Source organism: Olea europaea, chromosome 2 (genome assembly GCF_002742605.1).
Source record: "Olea europaea var. sylvestris chromosome 2, O_europaea_v1, whole genome shotgun sequence".
In the NCBI taxonomy this organism is placed as follows: domain Eukaryota; kingdom Viridiplantae; phylum Streptophyta; class Magnoliopsida; order Lamiales; family Oleaceae; genus Olea; species Olea europaea.
In genome coordinates this window covers 27,365,803-27,375,351 of record NC_036238.1, presented here as the reverse complement: position 1 = coordinate 27,375,351, position 9,549 = coordinate 27,365,803, and the positions used below count along the sequence as shown (strand labels likewise).

General features: G+C 36.1%; 1 long non-coding RNA gene across 1 annotated transcript; it reads right to left on the bottom strand.

Annotated features, from left to right (window-relative positions):
* Positions 1-968: 968 nt before the first annotated feature.
* LOC111369170 lies at positions 969-2,198 on the bottom strand. The gene is made up of 2 exons (XR_002698068.1): positions 2,024-2,198; positions 969-1,276 (listed from the first exon to the last, which is right to left on the bottom strand). It is a non-coding gene; the product is annotated as an uncharacterized LOC111369170 (long non-coding RNA).
* Positions 2,199-9,549: the final 7,351 nt, after the last annotated feature.

Here is a 9,549-nt window from a genome sequence, read left to right as displayed (position 1 = left end):
TCTATGTTTGGTTTTTTGATTTAATTAAAAGAATGTGCCCACTCATTGGTGTGGTTTTAATTGTGAAGAATACCATAGAAGACTTGGAGGTTTGAAGCAACAAGTTCTTGACATTAAAAAGCTAGAAGTTCGTGATTCAAAAAGTTAGAAGTTCGTGGTTCAGAATTAATTCTAAGATTTATCATCTAATTTAGGTAAAAATTCAAATTCTTTATTTTTGATATATGGTACACGTGAATATCTAAACGATCTTATTTATTGAATTAAATAAATTTATAATTTCTGGATAATTCCGCTTCCACATTTCAACAACAAGAATATTTCTTGGTTTCACATCTCTATGTACAATTCCAAACTCATGCAGATACTGCTGAGCTTTTTCTGGAAAAAATACGACGAGCAGGTATAAAAATTAGATAAAATAAAAAGAAAAGAACAGTGCAGAGACTAAATATAGTGTTCGAGGAATGGGGAATTAAGGTGGGAAACGACAGTGTCGTCAAGAAGGATCCAAATAGAGAAGGAAGACATTCTTAATTAAGATTTATACATTCAATATTGCTGTGTTCAAATTTACACCTAAAAGAATATCAGAAACTCAGCACCTAATTTATTATTCCACCTACTGCTGCTTCATTTCTTGTTAACTATCCAATTTAAAATCTTTTGCATCCTTCCAAAACCTCTCTGTGGCATTTTCTCATAGGATGTCTGATTACATGGGTACAAAGATGAAGGATTTTAGTCATCAGTAATTGTGAATATCCTAATGTGTCAGCTCATTACCATACCTGACACGACCCATCCCGATCACCCCAATGGATCCGACACGTGTCGTGCACTGATGGTAGATACCAGCGAAGTGCCGGACCCACCACCAAGGCGAACTTGACATGCTTTGACTGTTATAATTTTATAAAAATTTCGGCAGAGTTTCCTCTGAAAAATGGACTAAAACCACCTGAAAATAAAACCAAAAATCCCAAACATATACACATACTTTAAAATAGGGTACACCGGCCCATCAAAATACCAATTCTTCAAGTAGTTGTACTGAAAAAGAAAATTTCCCTTTTTTTTTACCACCAAACCACTTCATTTCAAAACATACACAAAATATGCAATGGGTATGAGACTTAATACATTTTGACACAAAATACATTACTCCCCAAAATATATGTGGTATGAATTAACAAAATGAGACATACAAACAATGACACGATGAAGCTCAACTCGTCGAACGACAGGCTCTGATATGGCTCAACGTAGCTTCTATCTGATAAGAAATGAGATGACAAAAATATGAGCTTGCGACTCAGTGAGTGGATATTTATAAAAGTATACTTTAACATTTATAACACCTTTCTGAACACTAGTATATAGTAAAAATTCCCTTTCACAATACGTTAACTAAAATCTTCATTCTTTCAATTGAATCAACTAAATACTGTAAAATCTATTTCTAAAATCTGATAAGCTATGTAATACTGAAACATCACACCAAAAATGTACCATGAATAACCATACTCGTGTATCGATTAATCTCGATATACATAGCAAGGTCATTAAATCCTGAAATTCTGGTCATACGCGCGCAGAGCTATAAAATGGTCATACACTATGGAAACACATTCACAATAGTGCAGAGCGGGTAAAATCACTATACTGATCATACGCTGTGGAAACACATTCACACTAGCGCAGAGTGAGTAAAATAACCAGATGAAGTCATACACTGTGGAAACACATTCACACCAGTGCAGACGAGGTAAAATCACATGGGTACTTTCTAGTGGTTTTTAAAAATAACTTGAAATATTCTGAAATACGTAATATCGATAAAACATGCTAATGAAATGATTTAACTGAACTGAATGAAACTTTTAAAAAAAACATCTTATTGTAAATCAAATTTATTCTGAAAATCATGCTATCAAATCAACTGTATGAAATAATAGATTTTCTAATTTAATATAAATTGAATAAATACTTATTGCTGTAAAATTAATTTTCATCCACTCACTCAATACGAGCTACAGACTAGGTCGGTCGGTAAGCTTTGCCAATTTCTTCGTCACCACCTGTAATATGTAACAAAATGACTAATCAACCACTATTAAATTAAGAAACTTTAAAATCTACTTCTTTAATACTTAACTAAAATTGGTCGATGTTCGAATGAATTTCCCAAATATTCTTTTGATCAATGGAGCTAATCCCACTTTCTAATAACTAATTCATCAACAAAACCTTCTTCCCAAATTAAAACTAATTTTACTTTCCAATTTAATGAAACTAGTGACCATAATTCCCACCCATCTAATATACATTTGCTCCATAAAATCAACTCCCAAGTGAAATATTCCATTTATATTATCACTTCCACAATTAATTAATTAAAATCCCCAAAATCGGATTCTAGGGTTTCCAACAATTTCACTGCCTAAACACCTTATTAAAACTGAAACATAATTAATCCCTAAGCTTGAGCTCCAAATCGCACATATATCACATAAATTTAACATTTTATTATTACATGATAAAACCCTAAAAATTTTAATATAAACCATACTTAATCACCTAAAACAAATGGAAAATTTCAACCCAAACTTGAAGATATCAACTTCACCTTTTTTTTTCCTCTTCTTCTTTTTCTCTTTTTTTTTTCTTCTTCTTTTTCTCTTCTTTTTCTTTCCTTCTTGGCCGGTTCTGCTTCTTCCCGTTTTTAGTGTGTGTGTGTGTGTGTGTGTGTGAAATTGGGTGAAAATTTGGTCAAATGGTTGAATATATTGTCCAAAACCCAAAATTTGCATAATAAGTCCCTTAACTTCACTTTTTAGCAACATTTAATCCTTTAACTTCCAAAAGTATATATATAAATTCCAAACTTTTAAATATATCCAATTCAACCTTCATATTTTGCCAATTGCAAAATAAACCCAAATAAAATGATTTGATCAATCAAGTCCCAATAAAAATGATTTATTTCATACAAGTCCTCATTGGACTTGACTTTGAAAATTCCACTATTGACTTTGATTAGATAAAAATGTGGGTTGTAACAATCTTACCTCCATAAAAGAATTTCGTCCTCGAAATTCAACTGGCAACTGACTAGGCAATGAATAAACGAGGATATTGAGCACGCATCTGATCCTCATTCTCCCATGTAGCCTCTTCTACTGTATGATTCTGCCAAAGTACTTTAACAAGTGAAACTGTCTGGTTTTGTTGGGTTTGCACTTTCTTGTCTAAGATTTTCACTGGCTCTACTATATAAGTCAAATTCTCCTTCAACTGAATTGGCTGAGACTCCAGAACATGAGAAGGATCAGCAATGTACTTGCGAAGCATGGAAACATGAAAAACATCATGGATCTGGGATAATTCATTGGGCAGATCTAATCAATATGCAACTGGACCAATCCGCTCAATAATCTCATAAGGTCCAATATATCGGGGACTCAACTTTCCTCGCTTGCCAAATCTCAACACCCCTTTCCAAGGAGATAATTTAAGAAAAACTTTATCTCCTACTGCAAATTCAAGGTCTTTCCTGCGCTTATCCGCATAACTTTTCTGTCTATCCTGAGCTGCTTTCAACTTTTCTTTAATTAATTTCACATTTTCGGATGTCATTTGAACCAATTCCGGGCCTTTTAACTTCCTCTTACCATCTTTATCCCAACAAACTGGTGTCCTACACTTCCGACCATATAAAGCTTCAAAAGGAGCCATTTCTATAGTAGAGTGGTAACTGTTATTGTAATCAAACTCCATCAATGACAAAATGAGTATCCCAGCTACCCCTCAGCTCTAAAACACAAGCTCTCAACATATCCTCAAGAGTCTGTATGGTCCTCTCTGACTGGCCATCTGTCTGAGGATGAAAAGCTGTACTGAAATGTAGTTTAGTACCCATGGCTTCCTGCAAACTGGGCCAAAATTTAGATGTAAAACGAGGGTCTCTATCTGACACAATAGATAAGGGAGTACCATAAGAGCTCACTATCTCATCCACATACAACTTTGCCAACTTATTTAAAGTATAAGTGGCTTTGATCGGCAAGAACTTGGCAGTTTTGGTCAAACGATCTACAATCACCCAAATTCCATCATGACCATTTTGAGTACGAGGAAGACCAAATAAAAAGTCAATAGTAATGTGCTCCCATTTCCACTCTAGAATAGGCAATGGCTGTAAAAGTCCTGCTATTTTCTGACGAACTGGCTTTACTGCTGACATATAAGACATTTGGATACAAAATCTGCTATTTCTTTCTTCATTCCAAGTCACCAATAATGATCTTTCAATGTATGATACATTTTAATACTGCCTGGATGCATAGCATAAGCAGAACTGTAAGCTTCTTCCAAAATCTCTTTCTTCAATTCTGGAATATTGGGAACACATAATCTATTACCCATAGCCAGCGCCCCATCATCTCTAATCACATAATCCGTTCTTAACCCAGTACCAACTTCTGCTTTCAATATTCTCAATGTCTGGTCTTGAGATTGAGCTTCTCTAACCTTATCAATCAAAGTAGGCCTCACCTGAAAATGAGCTAATACAGCACCGGAAGTGGTAGCTGACAAATGAGCATGCAATTTCTTGAATTCACAAATCAAAGAAGCATAAACTGCACTAGCTGAAGAGGAAGAACTAGTCTTTCTACTGAGAGCATCTGCAACCACATTAGCTTTCCTTGGATGGTAATCAATCTTACAATCATAATCCTTAATCAACTCCAACCATCTTCTCTGCCTCAGATTCAGTTCTTTCTGATCAAATATATACTTTAAACTTTTGTGATCAGTAAATATTTGACATTTTTCACCATAAAGATAATGTCTCCAAATCTTCAATGCCAACACTACTGCAGCTAACTCCAAATCATGAGTTGGGTAATTTAACTCATGCTTCTTCAATTGTCTAGAAGCATAAGCTATAACTTTCCCATTCTGCATTAAAACACAACCCAATCCTTGGCGTGAAGCATCACTATAAATCACAAACTCCTCACCTGGAGATGGAAGAGTAAGTATAGGAGCAGAAACTAATCTTTTCTTCAACTCTTGAAAACTCTTATCACATTCATCAGTCCACACAAATTTGGAGTTCTTTCGAGTCAAACTAGTCAAAGGAAGAGCAATTTTGAAAAAATCCTCTACAAATCGACTATAATAACCTGCTAACCCAAGAAAACTCCGTACTTCTGTAACATTAGTAGGGCATTCCCATTTCATTACTGCTTCAATTTTCTGAGGATCTACATAAATACCTTCAGCTGAGATAACATGACCCAAAAATACAACTTTATCTAGCCAGAATTCATATTTGCTGAACTTAGCAGACAACTGCTTATCTCGCAAAGTCTGCAAAATAATCCTCAAATGCTCAGCATGCTCATCTCTACTGCGAGAATAAACTAAGACGTCATCAATAAAAACAATCACAAATCTGTCTAAATATGGGCGAAGCACTCTATTCATCAAGTCCATGAACGCTGCAGGGGCATTAGTCAACCCAAATGGCATCACCAAAAACCCATAATGGCCATACCGTGACCTAAAAGCAGTCTTTGGTACATCAACATCTCTAATTCTGAGCTGATGATAACCTGAACGTAAATCAATTTTCAAAACACTGAGGCACCTCTAAGTTGGTCAAACAAATCATCAATGCGAGGCAACGGATACTTGTTGCGAACTGTCACTTTATTCAACTGTCTGTAGTCAATACACAATCTCATTGTGCCATCTTTCTTCTTCACAAACAAGACTGGAGCTCCCCATGGAGATACACTGGGTCTAATGAAACCCTTATCAACTAAATCCTGCAACTGAACTTTCAATTCCTTCAGCTCTGCTGGAGCCTTTCTGTAAGGTGATTGTGAAATAGGGGTAGTCCCTGGAATCAAATCAATAGTAAACTCGATTTCCCTATCAGGAGGTAACCCTGGAAGATCTTCAGGAAAAACATCAGGGAAATCTTTTACCACTGGTATATCTTCAGGTTTCAATTTAGTGATCTGAGTGTCAATCACATGAGCTAAATATGCTTGGCAACCTTTTCTAAGCAATCTCCTAGCATCAAGTGCTGATATGATACATGAAGGTAGTATTTTGCTTTCACCACTAAAAATGATTTCAGGCTCTCTTGGCCTTCGAAACACCACTTCTTTGCGAAAACAATCAACTGATGCATGATTCACAGACAAAAAATCCATGCCCAATATCACATCAAAATCATGAATATCAAGTGGAATCAAATTAGCTTTCAACTCATGATCATTCACACTAATCACACAATCTTTGTACACACTGTTAGCTAAAAGTGAATCTCCTACAAGAGTTGCTACCACCAAATCACTATCTAATGATTCTGACATATGGTCCGCATAAATAGCAAATGCATAAGATATAAATGAATGTGTAGCACCTGAATCTATTAAAGAACGAGCCTTTTTGCCAAAAATAGATAACGTACTCATAACCACATCAGGTGACTCGTCGGCATCATGCTGAGTCACTGCAAAGACTCTTCCTTGAGTTCTGGGTCGTCCAGCCTGGCCTTTCTGTCTAATACCACTGCTGCCAGCAGCATCAGACTGAGTAGCACTAGTAGCACCTGCTTTGCCTGCCAAAGTATTCTGATTCTGTCTAGAAATGCCAGCACCTGACTGCAAAGAAACCCCCTGTGGAATGCCACCCTGCTGGAAACGAACTGGACACTCTCTCCTTATGTGTCCCGTCTAACCTCAATGATAACACACTCCAATTCCCTTCAGACACTCACCAGGGTGAAATTTCCCGCACAACTGGCACTGGGGAAATCTGGCCACACCAGAGCTATCACTCTGTCCAGGAGTAAATGATCTCTGAGAAGATCTCTGAGTCTGAGTAGGTTACTCCCTGGCTACTGTACTGATCCCTAACTTGACCTCGAGCTCTGACTACCATGAGATCTGGACTTAAAACTACCAGAAGTGGAAACACCTAATCCACCTCCTTTGCGATCCCTCCTCAGTGGCCTAGTCATAGATCTTCCTACCCATGTCTGACTACTGCTTCCAATTTCTGGTCTCATTTGTTGTTGACCACCATGTCGTTCAGACAAACTTTTCTCAACCCTTAATGCTGCTTCTACAAGTTCACCCAAATTTTCATACCCTGATGCAGTCACCACTGATCTAATTTTTTCTTTCAGGCCATACTCGAATCTTCTGCATTTATCAACTTCATCAGCTACCAGAGCAGCAGCATACTTTGACAATTCTAGAAATTTCTTCTGATACTCCGCCACTGTTGATGTCTGTACTAGTCTCAAAAATAAATTCTGTTTGTTAGTCTTATAAAAACGAGGGTAGAAATGCTCATTAAAATCATCTTTAAACTCGCCCCACGTGATTACAGAAGGATCAACATATTTACCCTGTACGGACTTCCACCAATCATAAGCACTTCTTTCTAACAAGAAAGTAGCTAGTCGTAATTTTCGATCATCAGGGCAATCCATTACATCAAATATTCTTTCTATCCTCACCATCCACGATTCTGCATCTACTGGATCAGCTGTGCCTGTAAATACTTTAGCTCCTAATTTAGTAGCCCACTCTATACTATAATCTTTATCTGTATTGCGTAGAGCAGAAGCAACAGCGGTGGCAATCCTATCAACTATTAAATCAGGCTGGGCTACATCCCCATATCTCCGCTGATCATGGGTCGGATGAACTGATTCCTCGACCCAACTAGCATCCCTATCAGGAGCAGCTGGTGGTTGAGACGACCTATCTTGGAGCCTGCGTGTCTTATTACCACGAGCCATGACTTCCAACTATAAAATATGTATGATATGATCAGAACAAAATTCAAATAAACCATGCAAACTGACTTTATAACCATGCTCTGATACCAATTGACACGACCCGTCCCGATCACCCCAATGGATCCGACACGTGTCGTGCGCTGATGGTAGATACCAGCGAAGTGTCGGACCCACCACCAAGGCGAACTTGACATGCTTTGACTGTTATAATTTTATAAAAATTTCGGCAGAGTTTCCTCTGAAAAATGGACTAAAACCACCTGAAAATAAAATCAAAAATCCCAAACATATACACATGCTTTAAAATAGGGTACACCGGCCCATCAAAATACCAATTCTTCAAGTAGTTGTACTGAAAAAGAAAATTTCCCCCTTTTTTTTTACCACCAAACCACTTCATTTCAAAACATACACAAAATATGCAATGGGTATGAGACTTAATACATTTTGACACAAAATACATTACTCCCCAAAATATATGTGGTATGAATTAACAAAATGAGACATACAAACAATGACACGATGAAGCTCAACTCGTCGAACGACAAGCTCTGATATGGCTCAACGCAGCTTCTATCTGATAAGAAATAAGGTGACAAAAATATGAGCTTGCGACTCAGTGAGTGGATATTTGTAAAAGTATACTTTAACATTTATAACACCCTTCTGAACACTAGTATATAGTAAAAATTCCCTTTCACAATACGTTAACTAAAATCTTCATTCTTTCAACTGAATCAACTAAATACTGTAAAATCTATTTCTAAAATCTGATAAGCTATGTAATACTGAAACATCACACCAAAAATGTACCATGAATAACCATACTCGTGTATCGATTAATCTCGATATACATAGCAAGGTCATTAAATTCTGAAATTCTGTAATTCTGAAATTCTGGTCATACGAGCTATAAAATGGTCATACACTATGGAAACACATTCACAATAGTGCAGAGCGGGTAAAATCACTATACTGATCATACGCTGTGGAAACACATTCACACTAGCGCAGAGTGGGTAAAATAACCATATGAAGTCATACACTGTGGAAACACATTCACACCAGTGCAGACGAGGTAAAATCACATGAGTACTTTCTGGTGGTTTTTAAAAATAACTTGAAATATTCTGAAATACGTAATATCGATAAAACATGCTAATGAAATGATTTAACTGAACTGAATGAAACTTTTTTAAAAAAAACATCTTATTATAAATCAAATTTATTCTGAAAATCATGCTATCAAATCAACTGTATGAAATAATATATTTTCTAATTTAATATAAATTGAATAAATACTTATTGCTGTAAAATTAATTTTCATCCACTCACTCAATACGAGCTACAGACTAGGTCGGTCGGTAAGCTTTGCCAATTTCTTCGTCACCACCTGTAATATGTAACAAAATGACTAATCAACCACTATTAAATTAAGAAACTTTAAAATCTACTTCTTTAATACTTAACTAAAATTGGTCGATGTTCGAATGAATTTCCCAAATATTCTTTTGATCAATGGAGCTAATCCCACTTTCTAATAACTAATTCATCAACAAAACCTTCTTCCCAAGTTAAAACTAATTTTACTTTCCAATTTAATGAAACTAGTGACCATAATTCCCACCCATCTAATATACATTTGCTCCATAAAATCAACTCCCAAGTGAAATATTCCATTTATATTATCACTTCCACAATTAATTAATTAAAAT